Source organism: Moschus berezovskii, chromosome 19, assembly GCF_049115385.1.
Source record: "Moschus berezovskii isolate FMDL1 chromosome 19, NW_MosBer_1.0, whole genome shotgun sequence".
Lineage (NCBI taxonomy): Eukaryota > Metazoa > Chordata > Mammalia > Artiodactyla > Moschidae > Moschus > Moschus berezovskii.
In genome coordinates, this window is record NC_142478.1 from 73,071,274 (window position 1) to 73,086,216 (window position 14,943).

Here is a 14,943-nt window from a genome sequence, read left to right on the forward strand (position 1 = left end):
GCCGGAAGTTCCTCGGAAAGCGGCGGCTTTGCGTCAGCTGACTGGAGTCCGTGTAGGAGGGCTCCGAGGTCCGGCCCGACAGACTGACCCAGGTAGGAGGCTGGCTGAGCGACCGACGGGCTGACAGGCTGGGGCGGCCTTAGCTGAGCAGAGGCAGGTACATAAGGGGTTGGGGGGTCAGCTCGGGGCCGCCCAGGTTGAGGGACGGGGACCGATTTCCGCCCTCACCGGGCCCACGGACTTCGACGCTTGAGCCCAGGAGCGCAGAGACTTCAATCCCGACTCTGGCCCGGGCCCTCCGTCCCAGAAAGGAGTTCAGGATTATGTTGTGGTCTATTGTCCAGTGATTACAGTTTGGGGAAACTGAGGGCTAAGTACAGAGAAGGCTCCCACAAACTCTCCTCTCCAGTTAGGAGCTCACTCAGACTCCCAGTCGAGGCCGCTTCTCTTGTGGGGGGTGCTTTTAATGAGTTTGCCCCCAGTGGAGAGGCCGAGGCCGGGAAGGGGGCTGAATAGAGTTGGGCTTGGGAGTAAGAGACCAGAGTTGGAGACTTCGCCGCCAAGAGCCAGTTGTGCTTTCCGTGCCAAGTCTTTTTCCCGTACCAGGCCTCAGTTTCCTCATTTGTAAAACAGGGCAGTGTTTCTCTAAATATGGTTCTCACAGCCTGTGCTTTGAAAGGCCCTGGGGTGCATACTTCACAGTACAGGACTCGAATAAGAGCTCTGATTTAGAATCTGGGTGGAACCGGGGAAACTGCATTTTTGAACATACTCCTCGAGGGTCCTCTTCATACCCATGTTTGAAGCCCACTGATGGTAAGTGCTTTCTTGCTGTGGGTTCTAGAAATCCATTCTTTGCTTTGAGCAACTGGAACTCCTTCAGTATCTTTGGAAGAGGGTGGGGTGGTGTTTAGCCCAGAAAAGAGAGCAATGAAAGGAAACTGTCATCAAAAACATTGTTACGGTGAAGAGAGCTTCCACTTCATATTTGCTGTTGAAAGAGGCAGAAACTAGGACCAATAGGTGGATTCTACAGGAAGACAAGATTTTAATAAAAAAACTTAAGGCTGGTCACAGGGTACCAGCAATGGAATGGATTGCCTCTAGAGGTGGTGTACTTCCTGTCGAAGGAGTTTTTAGATGAAAGTCCTTTTCAGCTTTGAAGTGGCTAATTCTTAGTGGTTATTTTGAGTCTTCTCTGGTGCTGACTTCTTTTTTTCTGCCCTCTTTTGTTAACAAATATGTCCCCCAGCCTACATCTCCTAAAAGTGAAGTCAGTGGGTCTGAATTTAGGTAATCTCTTTCTTGTTCTGTGTACCATCCTTTTTAAGGACTTTGGAATGGCCATCTGATCAGGGCCATTAATGTTTGTTGAATGAATAACTAAGCAAAGTCCCCACCCCCTCGGTTTGGAGCTTATTTTCCTAGAACAACTTGGAAATGAATCTGAAGACTTTGTGATTGATGAGGAAAAGCCAGTAAACTCGTTGGACTCAGAGTTGAGGAGCCCATGTCTGAAGGACCTGCTTGAGGTAGTTCAGGCCAGCCTCGCCCCAGCCCCGGACATAAATCCCTCTTCCTCTCTCTAGCAGTGTGTTGTTATAGATGATGTGTCTACTCAGAGAATTTTTGCAATCTGTTGGCTAACTTCAGCATTAAAACCAGTCCTTTGATGGACTTGACTTGCCAGTTCATCCTCACCTGTAATCTGCAAATAATGCTTCTAGCATGTCTTTAGTTTTCTAATTAAACGTCAAAGCTCCTTATTTTGTGATTTACAAAACTCCAAGCAGATCCCTTTTAAAAAACCAGTTAGAATGCTTAGGTTGCCCTATGGAACAGAGGTTCCATATTATGACCCAATCCTGCTGACATGCCTTTGCCAAAAAAAGGTTGGATTTGAGCCAAGATTTCCTGCTTGTGTTTATTCTTCCTCCAATTTTTGTGTTCCTAGAATTTTTAAGTTGTGAAGGGCTTATTCAGATGTTATCCAGGTGCTGAGTAAAATGGTTTTAATTTGGTGGTGTCTTTAAAACTTTTCAATCTGAAGTTTTCCTTTTAAAAAAGTACCTTAATCAGCATTTCCATAGTGTGTTCTTCAGGCCGCTAGTCTGAAGAGAAGCCTCTGAAAAAAGTATTCTGTGGTTTAAGTTTGGAAAAAGCTATGTATGATTATCCCTTCTTCGAGCTTCTAAGTGCGTAGTATCTTGTCAAAGGCACTGAGATGTCGATAAGAAATGTGCCTAACCTTGTTTAATCTCGTGTTGCCAAACTTAATTGATGTGAAGCACTTTTTTTGTGTGTGTTTGAGTAATTGAAGCACACTGGCAAATTCTAACCTAGAGCAGGAGTCTGCAGTCTTTGGCCTGTGACCCAAATCTGACCCCACTGCCTGTTTTTGTGTGGCCTGTGAGTTGGGAATGATTTTTACATTTTTTAATGGTGTAGATTACATCCAAAGAGGAAGACTATTTCGTGACATGTGAAAATTATAAGAAAATCGAATCTGTTTTTATAAGTAACGCTTTATTGGAACACAGCCACATCTGTTAATTTACATACTGCTTTTGGCAGCAGAGTTGAGTAATTGCCCCAAAAACCATGTGATCTGCTAAATCTAAAGTATTTGGTATACAGTGCTTTTCAGAAAAAAATTTACCAACCGCTGACCTGCTCCATATACGTTTTTTCTTTTGAAATGGTTTTAGACTTCCAAAAATAATACATAAACTTCAAGCGTACTCTCAACCCAGCTGTCCCTAACTTTAGTATTTACATCTGATGCTAAAGCTGAAACTCCAATACTTTGGCCACCTCATGCAACGAGCTGACTCACTGGAAAAAGAGTCTGGTGCTGGGAGGGATTGGGGGTGGGAGGAGAAGGGGACGACAGAGAATGAGATGGCTGGATGGCATCACCGACTCTGTGGACATGAGTTTGAGTGAACTCCGGGAGTTGGCGATGGACAGGGAGGCCTGGCGTGCTGTGATTCATGGGGTCGCGGAGAGTCAGACACAACTGAGCGACTGAACTGAACTGAACTGACTGAAGCATAATGAAGCTGTGTAATAAATTTAGCGTAAATGCAGCACTGCTAACTCGTCTGTAGGCTTTGTTCAAGCCTTGCCGTCTGTTTCGCTGACGCCCTTTTCCTGCCCCAGGACCCGGTCCGGTTTCCTGCGCTGCGTTTAGTTTCCAGTCTTGGGCTCTTCACGCTGAGGCAGTTACTCGGTCTTCTTTGGCTTTCATGAATGTACACTTTTTTTAAACGATAATTTTATTTCTTTACTCATTTATTTTTGGCTGTTCTGGGTCTTCATTGCCCTGTGGACTTTGCTCTGGTTTTGGAGAGTGGGGGCTACTCTCCACTTGTGGTGTGCGGGCTTCTCATTGTGGGGGCTTCTCTTGTTGCAAAGCACTGGCTCTAGGCATTCGGGCTGGAGTTGTTGGGGCAAGTGGGTTCAGTAGTTGCAGCTTGCAGACTCTAGAGCACAGGCTCAATAGCTGTGGTGCACAGGTTCAATTACTTCTTGGCATCTGTGATCTTCCTGGATCAGTGCAGTGCCTCCTGCATTGGCAATTAGATTCTTTACCACTGAGGCACCAGGGAAGCCTGACTAAATTTTTGAAGAGAACTGGCCAATTATTTTGTAGATGTCTCTCAAATTTTTTTGGGGGGGTGGGATAAAATTCACATATCATGAAATTAATCATTTTAATGTGTGAATGTTCACAAAGTTATGCAGCCTTCACTGCTGTTTGAATTCCAGAATATTTTCGTCATCCCAAAAAGAATCCCTGTACATGTTAGCAATTTCTCCCTATTCTTCCCTCTTCCCATCCCCTGACAGCCACTAATCTGGAATCACATAGTATGTGGCCTTTTGTTTCTGGCTTCTTTGATTAAGCATAATGTTTTAGGGTTCATCCATGTCATAGCATATGTCAGTACTGCATTCCTTTTTATGGCTGAGTAATATTCCACTGCATGGATATACTATGTTTTGTTAGTTGTCGTTGATTGACATTTAATTTGTTTCTGCCTTTTAGTTGTTATGACATGCTGCTCTGAACATTCATGTGCAAAGTTTTGTTTGAACATATTTTGAATTCTTTTAGATGTGTGTTCCTAGGAGTGGAATTGGTAGGTCCTATGGCAACTCTGTTTTTAACTTTTTGAGGACCTGCCTAACTGTTTTCCACAGCACCTCACCATTTAATATTTTCATTAGCAATATATGAGAATTCCATTTTGTCCACACTCTGTTCAACACTTGTCCTTTATTATTTTATCATTTTTTTCCACCCTAGTGGGTGTGATGTGGCATCTCATTGTAGTTTTATTTGCATTTCCCATTTCCCTAAGGCTTGATGATGTTGAATAACTTTTCACATGCATATTGGACATCCTTGTATCTTCTTTGGAGAAATGTCTGTTCAGACCCTTAGCCCTTTTGTAATTGAGTTATTTGTCATCATGTACAATTTTGCATGTAAATATACAGAGTTTGCAGATCCCTTGAAGCCCCTCGAAGTAATTCAGCGTGAGCTGAACTGCAAAATCTGAGGCAGTGCCAGTAACTTCCTGATCTGAATGCAGTTGGATTTGGACATGTTGAAGGGGTTTCCCAATGGCTTAGCGGTGAAGAATTCTCCTGCCAATGCAGCAGACGCGGGTTCCATCCCTGGGTTGGGAAGGTCTCCTGGAGCAGAAAATGGCAACCCACTTCAGTATTCTTCCCTGAAAAATCCCATGGACAGAGTAGCCTGATGGGCTACAGTTCATGGGGTTGCCAAAGAGTCAAACACAACTGAGTGACTGAGCACGAAGTTCAGAGTAAGTTGCCATTTGAAACTGCTGACCACTCAAAACTTGATTCAGCCCCAACCACTGCTGACTGTGCAGAGCTGGGATGGCCACGTCCAGTGAAAGGGGTACCACAGCCTCACCCCAGACGTGATAAGAACACTAGGAGATGCTGTCATTCGGGAGCTACTCTTGTGTCTGTCTGATCACAGGCAGGGACTCGAGGAGTCAGAGGTAGTTGGCAAAGTCGGGACTGGTGATGGCCTTGGCCGCTGCCTGAGGTGGCAGAGCTACCGGTGCCCTCACACATCTCTTGACTCCAAAGCATTCGGCTCTCACTAGACTGTCTGGAAAACACACACACACCAGTAACTCTTTTTTTTTAATGTCCATTTTTTAAGTCTTTATTGAAAATTTGTTACAGTATTTCTTCTGTTTTATGTTTTGGCTTTTTAAAATTTTTTTGGTCAAAGGCATCTGGGATCTTAGCTCCCCAACCTGGGGTCAAACCTGTACCCCCTGCATTGGAAGATGGAGTCCTAATCTCTGGACCGCCAGGGAAGTCCCCACACCAGTAATTCTAGTTATGAAAGTAATTTGTGCTCATTCTAGACATTTTGCAGAATACAGAAACTGCCAGACAGTTTTCCGCAGCAGCTGAACCATTTTACATTCCAACAAAAGTACACAAGGGTTCCAGTTTTTCCACCTCCTCAGCAACTCTTGTGATTTTCTGTTTCTTTTCTTGGATAGTAGCCATCCTAATGCGTATGAGATGGCATGTCACACTTTTGATTTGTGTTTCCCACATAATTAGTGATGTTGAGCATCTTCTTGTGTTGTTATCGGCCATTCGTAGATGTTCTTTGGGAAAATATCTTTTGAAGTCCTCTGCCCGTTTTTGGATTAGATTGTTCATTTTTTTGCTGTTGAGTTTTAGGAATTCTCTATATTAAGTATATTGACCCCTCAGATACTTGACTGGCAGATATTTTCTCCCACTCTGTAAGTTGCTTTCTTACTGTGTTGATAGTGTCTTTTTTTTTTCCACTTTGGCCTTATGGCTTGTGGGATCTCAGTTCCTTGGCCAGGGATTGAATCCAGGCCACAGCAGTGAAAGTGCCAAATCCTAACCACTAGACAGGGAATTCCCCTGATCTGTCTTATACATGCTCTCCTGATGGTCCTCCTTAGGACTTTAGGAGAAGTAGGATCATTGTTTTGTCACGTATATGCTGATGTTATTAAAACTCTTAGACAGTTTTGTTGTTAACTAGTTAAATCTTGTCGATCTTATTCATTTTCTTGATATTCTATCTTTAGAGTTTTTCAGAGGTCCTCAGCTTCAGATAAAATTTGAATTAATGAGATTTTGTAGAATCTGAATTGAATAAGAATTCACTGGCCACATGAAAACAAAAGCAGAACTCTCACTTTGAAAAGTTTTTGGATGACAAAGCAAGGACAAACACAGTCCTCCCATGTGCAGGTGAGGACCCTGGCCTAGTTGAGAGGTCCAGCTGAGAGCATCAGACTGGGCCCTCAGGCTCTAGATTATTCCTTTCACTGTACTGTACTGGAAATGCGCCATGCTTAGCTAGGACCTGTCCACACTGAAGATCTTTCTGTGATACAATGTTTTATCCAGTTACCTTGGTTTGAACTGAAATTGTCAAATTCTCTTTGTTTATTGACATGTATTTATTGAATATATGCTGTGTGTCAGGTACTGTGCGTGTGACTGTAGGAGGTGTTTAACTAGAGTAAGCAAGACAGTTCAGTGAGTAATTGATCCTGTGTGTGAGTAGTGTTATCTCTAATACAGATCGGTACAAATTTGGGGAAACCTGAACTTTTTATGGTCTCATATCCATAATCTTTTTTTTTCTTTCATTTGTTGAAGAGTTTTGGACAATGCTTAAGAAAAAATTACTCTAAAAGTTATGTAACATTTCCAGTTCTGAAAAACATCAGTGAAGAATGTCTTGTGCTTTTAGGACACTGATTTTCTACAGCTTTAGTTGGCTACATTGACTCATCTTGAGTTGTACAGTTCAAAGTACTCCTGGGCATCAGATCAATCAACCCACACACATTTATGAGGTGCTCTTGAGGTGTCTAGCCCTGTGCTGAGTAAGGCACTTAGAATCTGGGTCTGCACTTGAGCGGACACACAAATGAATCACCGAGGTACTTAATTGAGCACATTGACTTGGGAGTTGAAAACTTTGCCTCTGACTGGCTCTGTGACCATGGGCAAATGACCTAACTACTCTGTACCTCAATCTGACAAGGGGACGCTATATATGGTAGGGAGTGTTTACCTCGAAGGCAGGTTGTAAAGATTAAATGAGACAGTTCATGTAAAGGACTGAGCCCAGTGTCAGCTGATGTTACTCATAGTGATAATAGATATAACAGTTCCCTCCTGATTGTGACACTGTTGGGGGAAATCTGAGTTTGCCCAGGTCAAAAATTGTGTCCTGTTCTGGATTTCCTCATACACAGTTCTGCTGTCTCACCTACAATGCCTTCAAGGAACGATGCTCATTCAGAAAGGGAAGTTTTGACTCATTCATTCAACAAATCAAATAAATACCTGCTGACTGCATAGTTCCGTGGGGAGTGTGAAGAAGCAGTTACACCTCCAGTGTGCTCTGTGAAACCTAACAGTGGAGGGGGATTAACTCTGTGCCAGCCCTCATTGTTTTATCTCTTTAATCCCTCCAACTACCCTGTGAGGAAGGTAATTGCCGCATTTCAACAGATGGGTAAAAAAGGCCTGAGAAGGTAATGACTGAGGTCACAAAGTAAGTGGTGGAGCTGAGAGATGAACCCAGAGCCATCATATTCCTCTGTGCCATGATGATTTTTAAGGACAAAAGCCCATAAAAAGTTAAAGAACATTTTAAGACAGTGGTATAAGGAATGACAGAAGGCAGCCTTTTGGATGGTCCTTGAAAGTTTGTGCTGGGTTATCTGACTCCTACCTCGTCCTTGCCTATGAAACCTGGTAAGCTTTAAGAAAAATCCTTGACGCTAATGCCAAACGAGCTAAAACATTTTTGATTTGGAAATGATGGAAGATAGGACTTCCCTGGTGGTCCCCTGGTTGAGATTCTGCGCTTCTAGTGCAGGAAGCATGGGTTTGATCCCTGGTTGAGAAACTAAAATCTTGCATGCCACACAGTGCAGCCACAAACACAAAAAGGAAAAATAAAATAATAATAATAACTGAAAAAAAAACCCACTGAAAAATAATTGAAGGCAATGTGAGAAAGTTGAAACAGCTGAGCCTAGAATTTCCACTCAAATGTGTGTTATGTTTGGAAATTTTTATCTGTAGGGCCTAGTCCAGTGCATGGGATATAATGGGTTTTAATAGTTAATTAGCGAATGAATTAGTGAATTTAAAATATCTTCCCAAACTGCCAAAATTACCCTATTTTCCCCATGAAACTTAGGATGCTTTCTCTTTTGAAAACATGTATACTGTTGGCAAAGATGGGAGTAACAAGCACTCTTATGTATTTTTCATGGGAGTAAAAATCAGCACATCCTTTTTCAAAGGCGTTGGGTACAAAATTGCAAATTTTAGATACCCTTTGACCCAGCAGTTCTATGCTGGATATGTCCTAAAGATGTAGTCTCGAACCATTGGCCTCCAAGGCTGAGAACAGGGTGACTAGCATGGATGAGAGAGACTTTTCAGTCTGATCCTTTTGTACCTTTTGAATTCAGCCACATGAATGTGAAAATGTCTGAGATTATTATCATGCTAAGGATCGTGGTATATTAAAAAGCAGAGACATTACTTTGCCAACCAAGGTCCCTCTAGTCAAGGCTATGGTTTTTCCCGTGGTCATGTATGGATGTGAGAGTTGGACTGTGAAGAAAGCTGATCGCCGAAGAATTGATGCTTTTGAACTGTGGTGCTGGAGAAGACTCTTGAGAGTCCCTTGGACTGCAAGGAGATCCAACTAGTCCATTCTAAAGGAGATCAATCCTGGGTGTTCATTGGAAGGACTGATGCTAAAGCTGAAACTCCAATACTTTGGCCACTCATGCAACAAGCTGACTCACTGGAAAAGAGTCTGATGCTGGGAGGGATTGGGGGTGGGAGGAGATGGGGATGACAGAGAATGAGATGGCTGGATGGCATCACCGACTCTATGGACATGAGTTTGAGTGAACTCCGGGAGTTGGTGATGGACAGGGAGGCCTGGCATGCTGTGATTCATGGGGTCGCAAAGAGTCGGACACGACTGAGCGACTGAACTGAACTGAAGGATCATTACACGTTGTTAGTATGCTGCTGCTGCTGCTAAGTCGCTTGAGTCGTGTCCAACTCTGTGTGACCCCATAGACGGCAGCCGACCAGGCTCCGCCGTTCCTGGGATTCTCCAGGCAAGAACACTGGAGTGGGTTGCCATTTCCGTCTCCAATGTGTGAAAGTGAAAAGTGAAAGTGAAGTCGCTCAGTCGTGTCTGACTAGTAGCGACCCCATGGACTGCAGCCCACCAGGCTCCTCTGTCCATGCGATTCTCTAGGCAAGAGTACTGGAGTGGCTTGCCATTGCCTTCTCTGACACGTTAGTATAGATTTCTTTAATCAGATTGCTTTCCTTTTTGTCCTGTACTAAGATCTGAAATTCTGGGACATTTAACATTTTCCTATATTTTTCTGTGTCTTAATAATGTAGTACTTACTATGGAAAGAGTGGAAAGTACAGTTAAGTGTAAAAACAGCTTAAAAAATTTGCCCATGGTTCCATTATCCAGAGACCCCATATTTTTTTCTGTATCTTTTAACCTGTTAATATCATACAGTATGTTCAGTTTGGTATATAATTTTCTGTTTTGCTTTTTTCGCTTAATGTTATGTTACATAGAAAAATTCCCACATAACCAAAATCCTCATAGAAGCGTAATTTTTAGTGATCTTATAATCTGTCGTGTGAATGTACTAGTTTAGCCAGGGGATGGGAGCTGGATGGGGAAAGGAAGAGACGTTGGGATCATGGAAGCCTTTGGAAGGTGAGGTGGGTCTGGGTTAGGTGGCTCAGCTGACAGGCCAGGACTGAAGGGCACAAGGATTTCCAGGCTTTTCTTCCTGCTTCAGTTACAGACCTTGCTGCCCTGCTACCCCCACTTGAGCTCTGGGCTCCAACCACGCTGGACTTGGCAGATTGAGTTGTCCACTTGTCCTGTGTCCCCCCCAGTAAGCCCTGCCCTCGGGCACTCTGAACACACTACTGCAGCACACTGGGCTGCCTGCTGGTTCACTTGTCTGTGTCTCCCTTTACTGAAGCCCTTTTTATTTATGCCTTGAATGCCTGGCCAATAGGACCATTAATAAATCTCTGGTGGTTGGTATGGGACTGGGTGAACAGATAGATTCGAGAGAACTAAGAAAAGGGCCAGTGCAGCCCCAAGGAAGAGAGGCCAACTGCGCAACCTCCTCTGTCCTTCTGGACCTGAAAGGCCACTCCTGCCCTTAGTCCTGTACTTGAGGGCTGGGCCTCTGTGAGCTAGCTGCGGGATCAAAACTTCACTTAGACGTCACAATCTTAGGGCCTGGTTTCTGCGTGTTCCGAATTCAATCATCTTACGCAGATTTCCTCCCACTCTAACCTTCTGTGAGTGTGATGTCGACATTCTTAGAATGTGGGTCTCCTCTCTGCCTGTGTGTCCAGCAGCAGCCTGATGAGCCGTGAAGACAGGCTGGGGCTCGCCACTGTTCCTGACAGAAGACTTCTGTGTGAACACGTGTCTGCCCATAGAAACAAGACCTCTGCTGGATCACCTCTCACATCATGCTATTTATTTATCATCCAAATCTGTAACCTTCATAGTTAGAACTAACATTTCCAGATGCCTCTGTACACTCTCATCAAGGAATTCTTAAAGGGGCAGAGGAGGAAGATTATGCATTCCTGCAGTTTTCTCTAGGACCTGAAAACTGAACACAAGAGTACTGCAAAGAGATTTGTTCACGAGCTCATGTTCCCTGGTGGTTCCTTCGGGGAAATGCAACTCTAGCTTTCTCTCTTCTGCTTCGTTCCTGTGAGGTAAGCCAGGCCAGCTCTGGGAAGGTCGTAGGAGTGAGGTGCTCGGGCAGTCAACTCCAGCTGCCAGGCTTGGCGTTCCTAAGGGATCACGGAGTATTACAAACCTGGCTTAGTCCCAGCACTGTGTGTGGTGCCTGGACAGCTCAGATTTAGAGATGTTTTGCAGAGCAAGGTGTGAACTTGTTCTTTAAATGATCAGCTTTGTCACGGATGGTCCAGGTGCTGGCTGGTCTGAGATCTCAGCAGACTTGTCCCCGCCTCCCCCCACCCCCTGAGTTGACCTGACCTCTCTGTGGTCCCTGTGGGCTGTAGCTGGGGTTTGGGCATTCTGAAGGACAAACCTTGAGGTTATTGGCTTTCCAAACTGCATTCTGGTAGAGTTCTCCTATTTGAGAGCTGATTTTCCAAAACTCTTGATTAGAATCATCTGGAGTGGACTGTGGGGACACTTATTTACAGTACACTTTCTTGGAACTTACCTGATAGTCCAGTGGCTAAGACTCCTTGCTCCCAATGCCGGGGACCCGGGTCCAGTCCCTGGTCAGGGAATTAGATCCCACATGCTGCAACTAAAGATCCTACAATGAAGATCAAAGATCCCACCATCCAGTTCCAGGTCCTGTTTAAATCACTGAGGGAGTCTAGGAACCAGATCTCTGGGAGGGCGCCTTGTTTAGGAAAAACAGGAGAGTTTGATGGAGCTCCTTGTTAGGCGTTCCTGTAATTAGCTCCTGCTCTAGACTCCAGGGGCTCAGCATGGTCTTGCTCTTCTTTATGACTCCGTCACCCCAAGTGGTAGCACTGGGCCTCCATTGTAGTTGGAGTAGAGATCCTGTGGGCTCAGGCATAGAGGGATGAAGGGTGAGTTTGCTTTGCAATCACTGCAAAGAGCAAAAAAGTTAGAGGAATGCATTTGAGGAAAAGCAAAGACCAGGTGTTTAATTTTGTAAAGCTGCAAGTTAAAGGGGCAACAGGTAAGAGTGGAAAGAGTGCTGATGTGTTGAAAAGCCTGAATTGGGCACAGAATTACACGTGCAGGGCCTGACCTTGGGCAGGTCCTCTGACATCTCTGGCCTGCTGTCCTCTGTGAAGTGGAGTGAGAGTCAGAAGTGGCAGTAGATGTGAATGTGCTTTGAAACCTGGAAGGTGCGTTCAGGTCAAGAGTGAGAATGGTAGGGGTAGGGACAAGGGCACACAACCGATTACTGCAGGGCTCCTCTGTGGTCAGGTCCAAATCGAGGCCCTCCAGGGACCAGGCCAGCTTTCAGCAGGATGGCAGCTCACATATGCCCAGGGTCTGCTTCCTCTCCACTCCATCCGGTTCCTGAGCCGACAGGGCCCTCTGTTCTCTAGACCAGTGTCCCAGAGGCTCTGTTCACATCGTGTTCTGCAGGTGCTCAGTGAATGGCCCCGGGGAAGGGCCTGGTGTGGTGAGGCTCCTGTGCCTGAGGGAAGGCAGGAGGTAGGGAGAGGAGGCTCTGGGGATGGGGCCCAGGGTACATTGCAGAGAGAGCTTATGTGAGTGGCCAGCCTGGGAGTTGACTGAACCAGTCGTGCGTGTCTGCACCCGCTCACTCAGCAAACATTTGAGTGCCTACTGGGGTGAAGCGCTCGAGCTTAGGTCGGGACCACGTGATCAGTCTGCTGAGCATTAGAATGAAAGGGATACAGTCTACCTAGAGTTGGGACATGCTGGCCTGTCCCAGTGCCTGGCCTGCTGCAGGACTGCTGTTCCCCGCAAACTCTGAGGTGACCTGTCACTGTCCCCTGGCCATTCCTACCCTGCCACCTGCCATGACCCTGATTGTCCCCTTAGGCCTCTGTAGGAAATGTGCTGTGTGGAGCCTTGTAGGGCCAGAGAGCGGAGAGGGCAGTGAGCTAGGGTCCGTGGATCTATATGCATCTCCCATGGCAGCAGCCCCCTCCTGCCTTGGTGGCTCCTCCAAGGCGCTGTGTTCTCTCATATGGCCACCTTAGCAGCCTGTAGGAGGTGTGACATTTTCATTGTTCGGGTGACATAAGATACTCAAGCCATCAAGGCCTTTACTCAGAGCTACACGGCTGGTCAGTGTGGAGCCAGGACTTCAGCTCAGAACTCTCAGGTTTGGGAAGTGAAACATCAGGGAAGAAGTTTTTTAAGGGCATTGTTACTGTCTGACTTTAGAATACAGGTAAAAATGTCAGTATTATAAACAGGGAGGACCTCTGACCCCCACCTGCAAAGTTCCCCAGCCCTCCTAATCCCAGAAATGACTGTTGATAGTTTGCAGTGTGTGCTGTGTAGACATTTTCTTTGTGAATGTGTGGATGTACACTCATTTATATAATTTATTTCTTCTCACCTAAATAAGCTCATACACATGCTCTTCTGCAGCCTGATCTCTTTGGAAAGTAGCTTTTATTATGGAAAAATTTTAAGCACACGTAAATAAACTATGCAGTGAATCTGCATTCATCATCCAGCTCCAACATCATCAACTTCCTCGTTCTTGTTTCATCTTTTCTCTCCACTTTCACTTTTCCCCTTCGAGTATGTTAAAGCAGGTCCCAAACGTTTTGTCATTCCTTCATAAACACTTAATCATACATATCTAGCAGGTGAAAAAATGTTAAATATGCCATTATCACAACCAATAAAATTAACAGTAATTCTTTAATATAAACTAAGCCCAGGCTGAGTCGGGTTTGTTATCCATCTCACAGATGTCTTTGTGCGGGTGGTTTGTGTGAATCGGGATCCAGTGTGGCCCACATGTTGCCAGTGGTTGGTATGTCTCAAGCGTCAGTTTGTAACTCCATGCTGCTTGTTTTTGGAGAACTTTGGTTCCAGGTCCTGTAGAAACTCCTACATTCTGAGTTTGCTGCTTGCAGCCCCCTGTTGTTTCACACGTGCGTCTGTGCCCTGTATTTTCTGAAAATGGTCGTTTGTTTTACAGGCTTGATTAGAGTCTGTGTTTTAGGGCGAGGACGCTTTGTTGTTGGTACTGTGTGCTTCCTGTTGCATCACATCAGGCGACTGTCATTAAGATCCATCGGTGAACCTGACTGACGGTTGTCTTTCCACATTTGTACACATAGTCCTTGATTTAAAATAATTTTTTTTTTTAAAGAAACACACGTGTCAGGGTGCCTGAGTTGGAATGACAAAGGCCATAATGGGGCCCTCACAAACAGGCTCCATGCTGTGAAGCAGAGAGCAGACTTGGGGCGAGGAGGAAGCCAGGACCGGGGAAGGTCCTGGAGCCGAGGCCAGCACGGCTGTGCTGCCGGCAGCCAGCTGCTCTTCTGGGACATTATGTAAAATGATGTAACTGAGTGAAAAAGTGGGGGTTAGCTGCCTGCCTCTCCCTGTTCTGGGCGCCGAGCCGCCGTCGTGAGGGGAGCTCGTGGACGCAGAGCTCCAGTCCGTGGTGTGCAGGGAGGCTCTGGGCCTGAGAGGACTGTGGCTTTTTGGTCCTTATCTCCTGGTGCCCTGGAAGCTGAAATCAGGGAGGTCTTCTGTTGCTCCAGGGGTGAGTCCCAGACTTGTGGTGGGCCTACCTGCGCTGGAGAGAGGGAGTGGAATGGCCTGCCACAGCAGCCTCAGAGCGGGAGGGGGCCCCTGGAGACCATGGGGTCCAGTGCCTCAGTTTACAGATGAGGAAACCGTGGCCCTGAGAGGACAGGGGAGGGTTTCAAGACCACCTCGCAAGTGGTCTTGGAACCACTATAAGCAAGCTGGAGGCTCAGCTGTGCCCAACATCCAAGCCTCTGATTCTCTGACTGGAAGCCAGCTAGCATTTCCCCCTTGGAATTTCTGAAGTGACAGATTCTTACTATCCACCCAGAATTTCTGGGTATCCTTTGGTGGTGTTCTCGTGCTTGTTCTTGTTCAAGTCCTGATGGATCTTTGACCTGGAAGTGGTCATGAACGGTGGTCTGTTTCTCCCCGCGTGTGGTGCCCAGCTAGGTCTGTGATGGTGCAGTGGTGGTGTGAATACACACTGTGTCAGGAGTCCCAGCCTCAGCTCCGCATCCATTAGTCAGCCGAGAGGTCTTGTGCTGTAGTTTCCTGAGGGATAAAAA

The 14,943-nt window shown here is 45.8% G+C and overlaps 1 protein-coding gene across 2 annotated transcripts in view; it reads left to right on the top strand.

Moving 5' to 3' along the window:
• Positions 1–14,943, top strand: part of RNF185 (ring finger protein 185) — a 30,977-nt gene continuing 16,034 nt past the window's right edge. The window contains exon 1 of one of the 2 annotated variants that reach the window (XM_055404659.2): positions 1–92. The gene's annotated coding sequence lies outside the window, so the exon portion shown is untranslated. Of the gene's footprint in view, positions 158–14,943 lie in introns of both variants that reach the window. The other variant, XM_055404660.2, reaches the window with a different exon arrangement.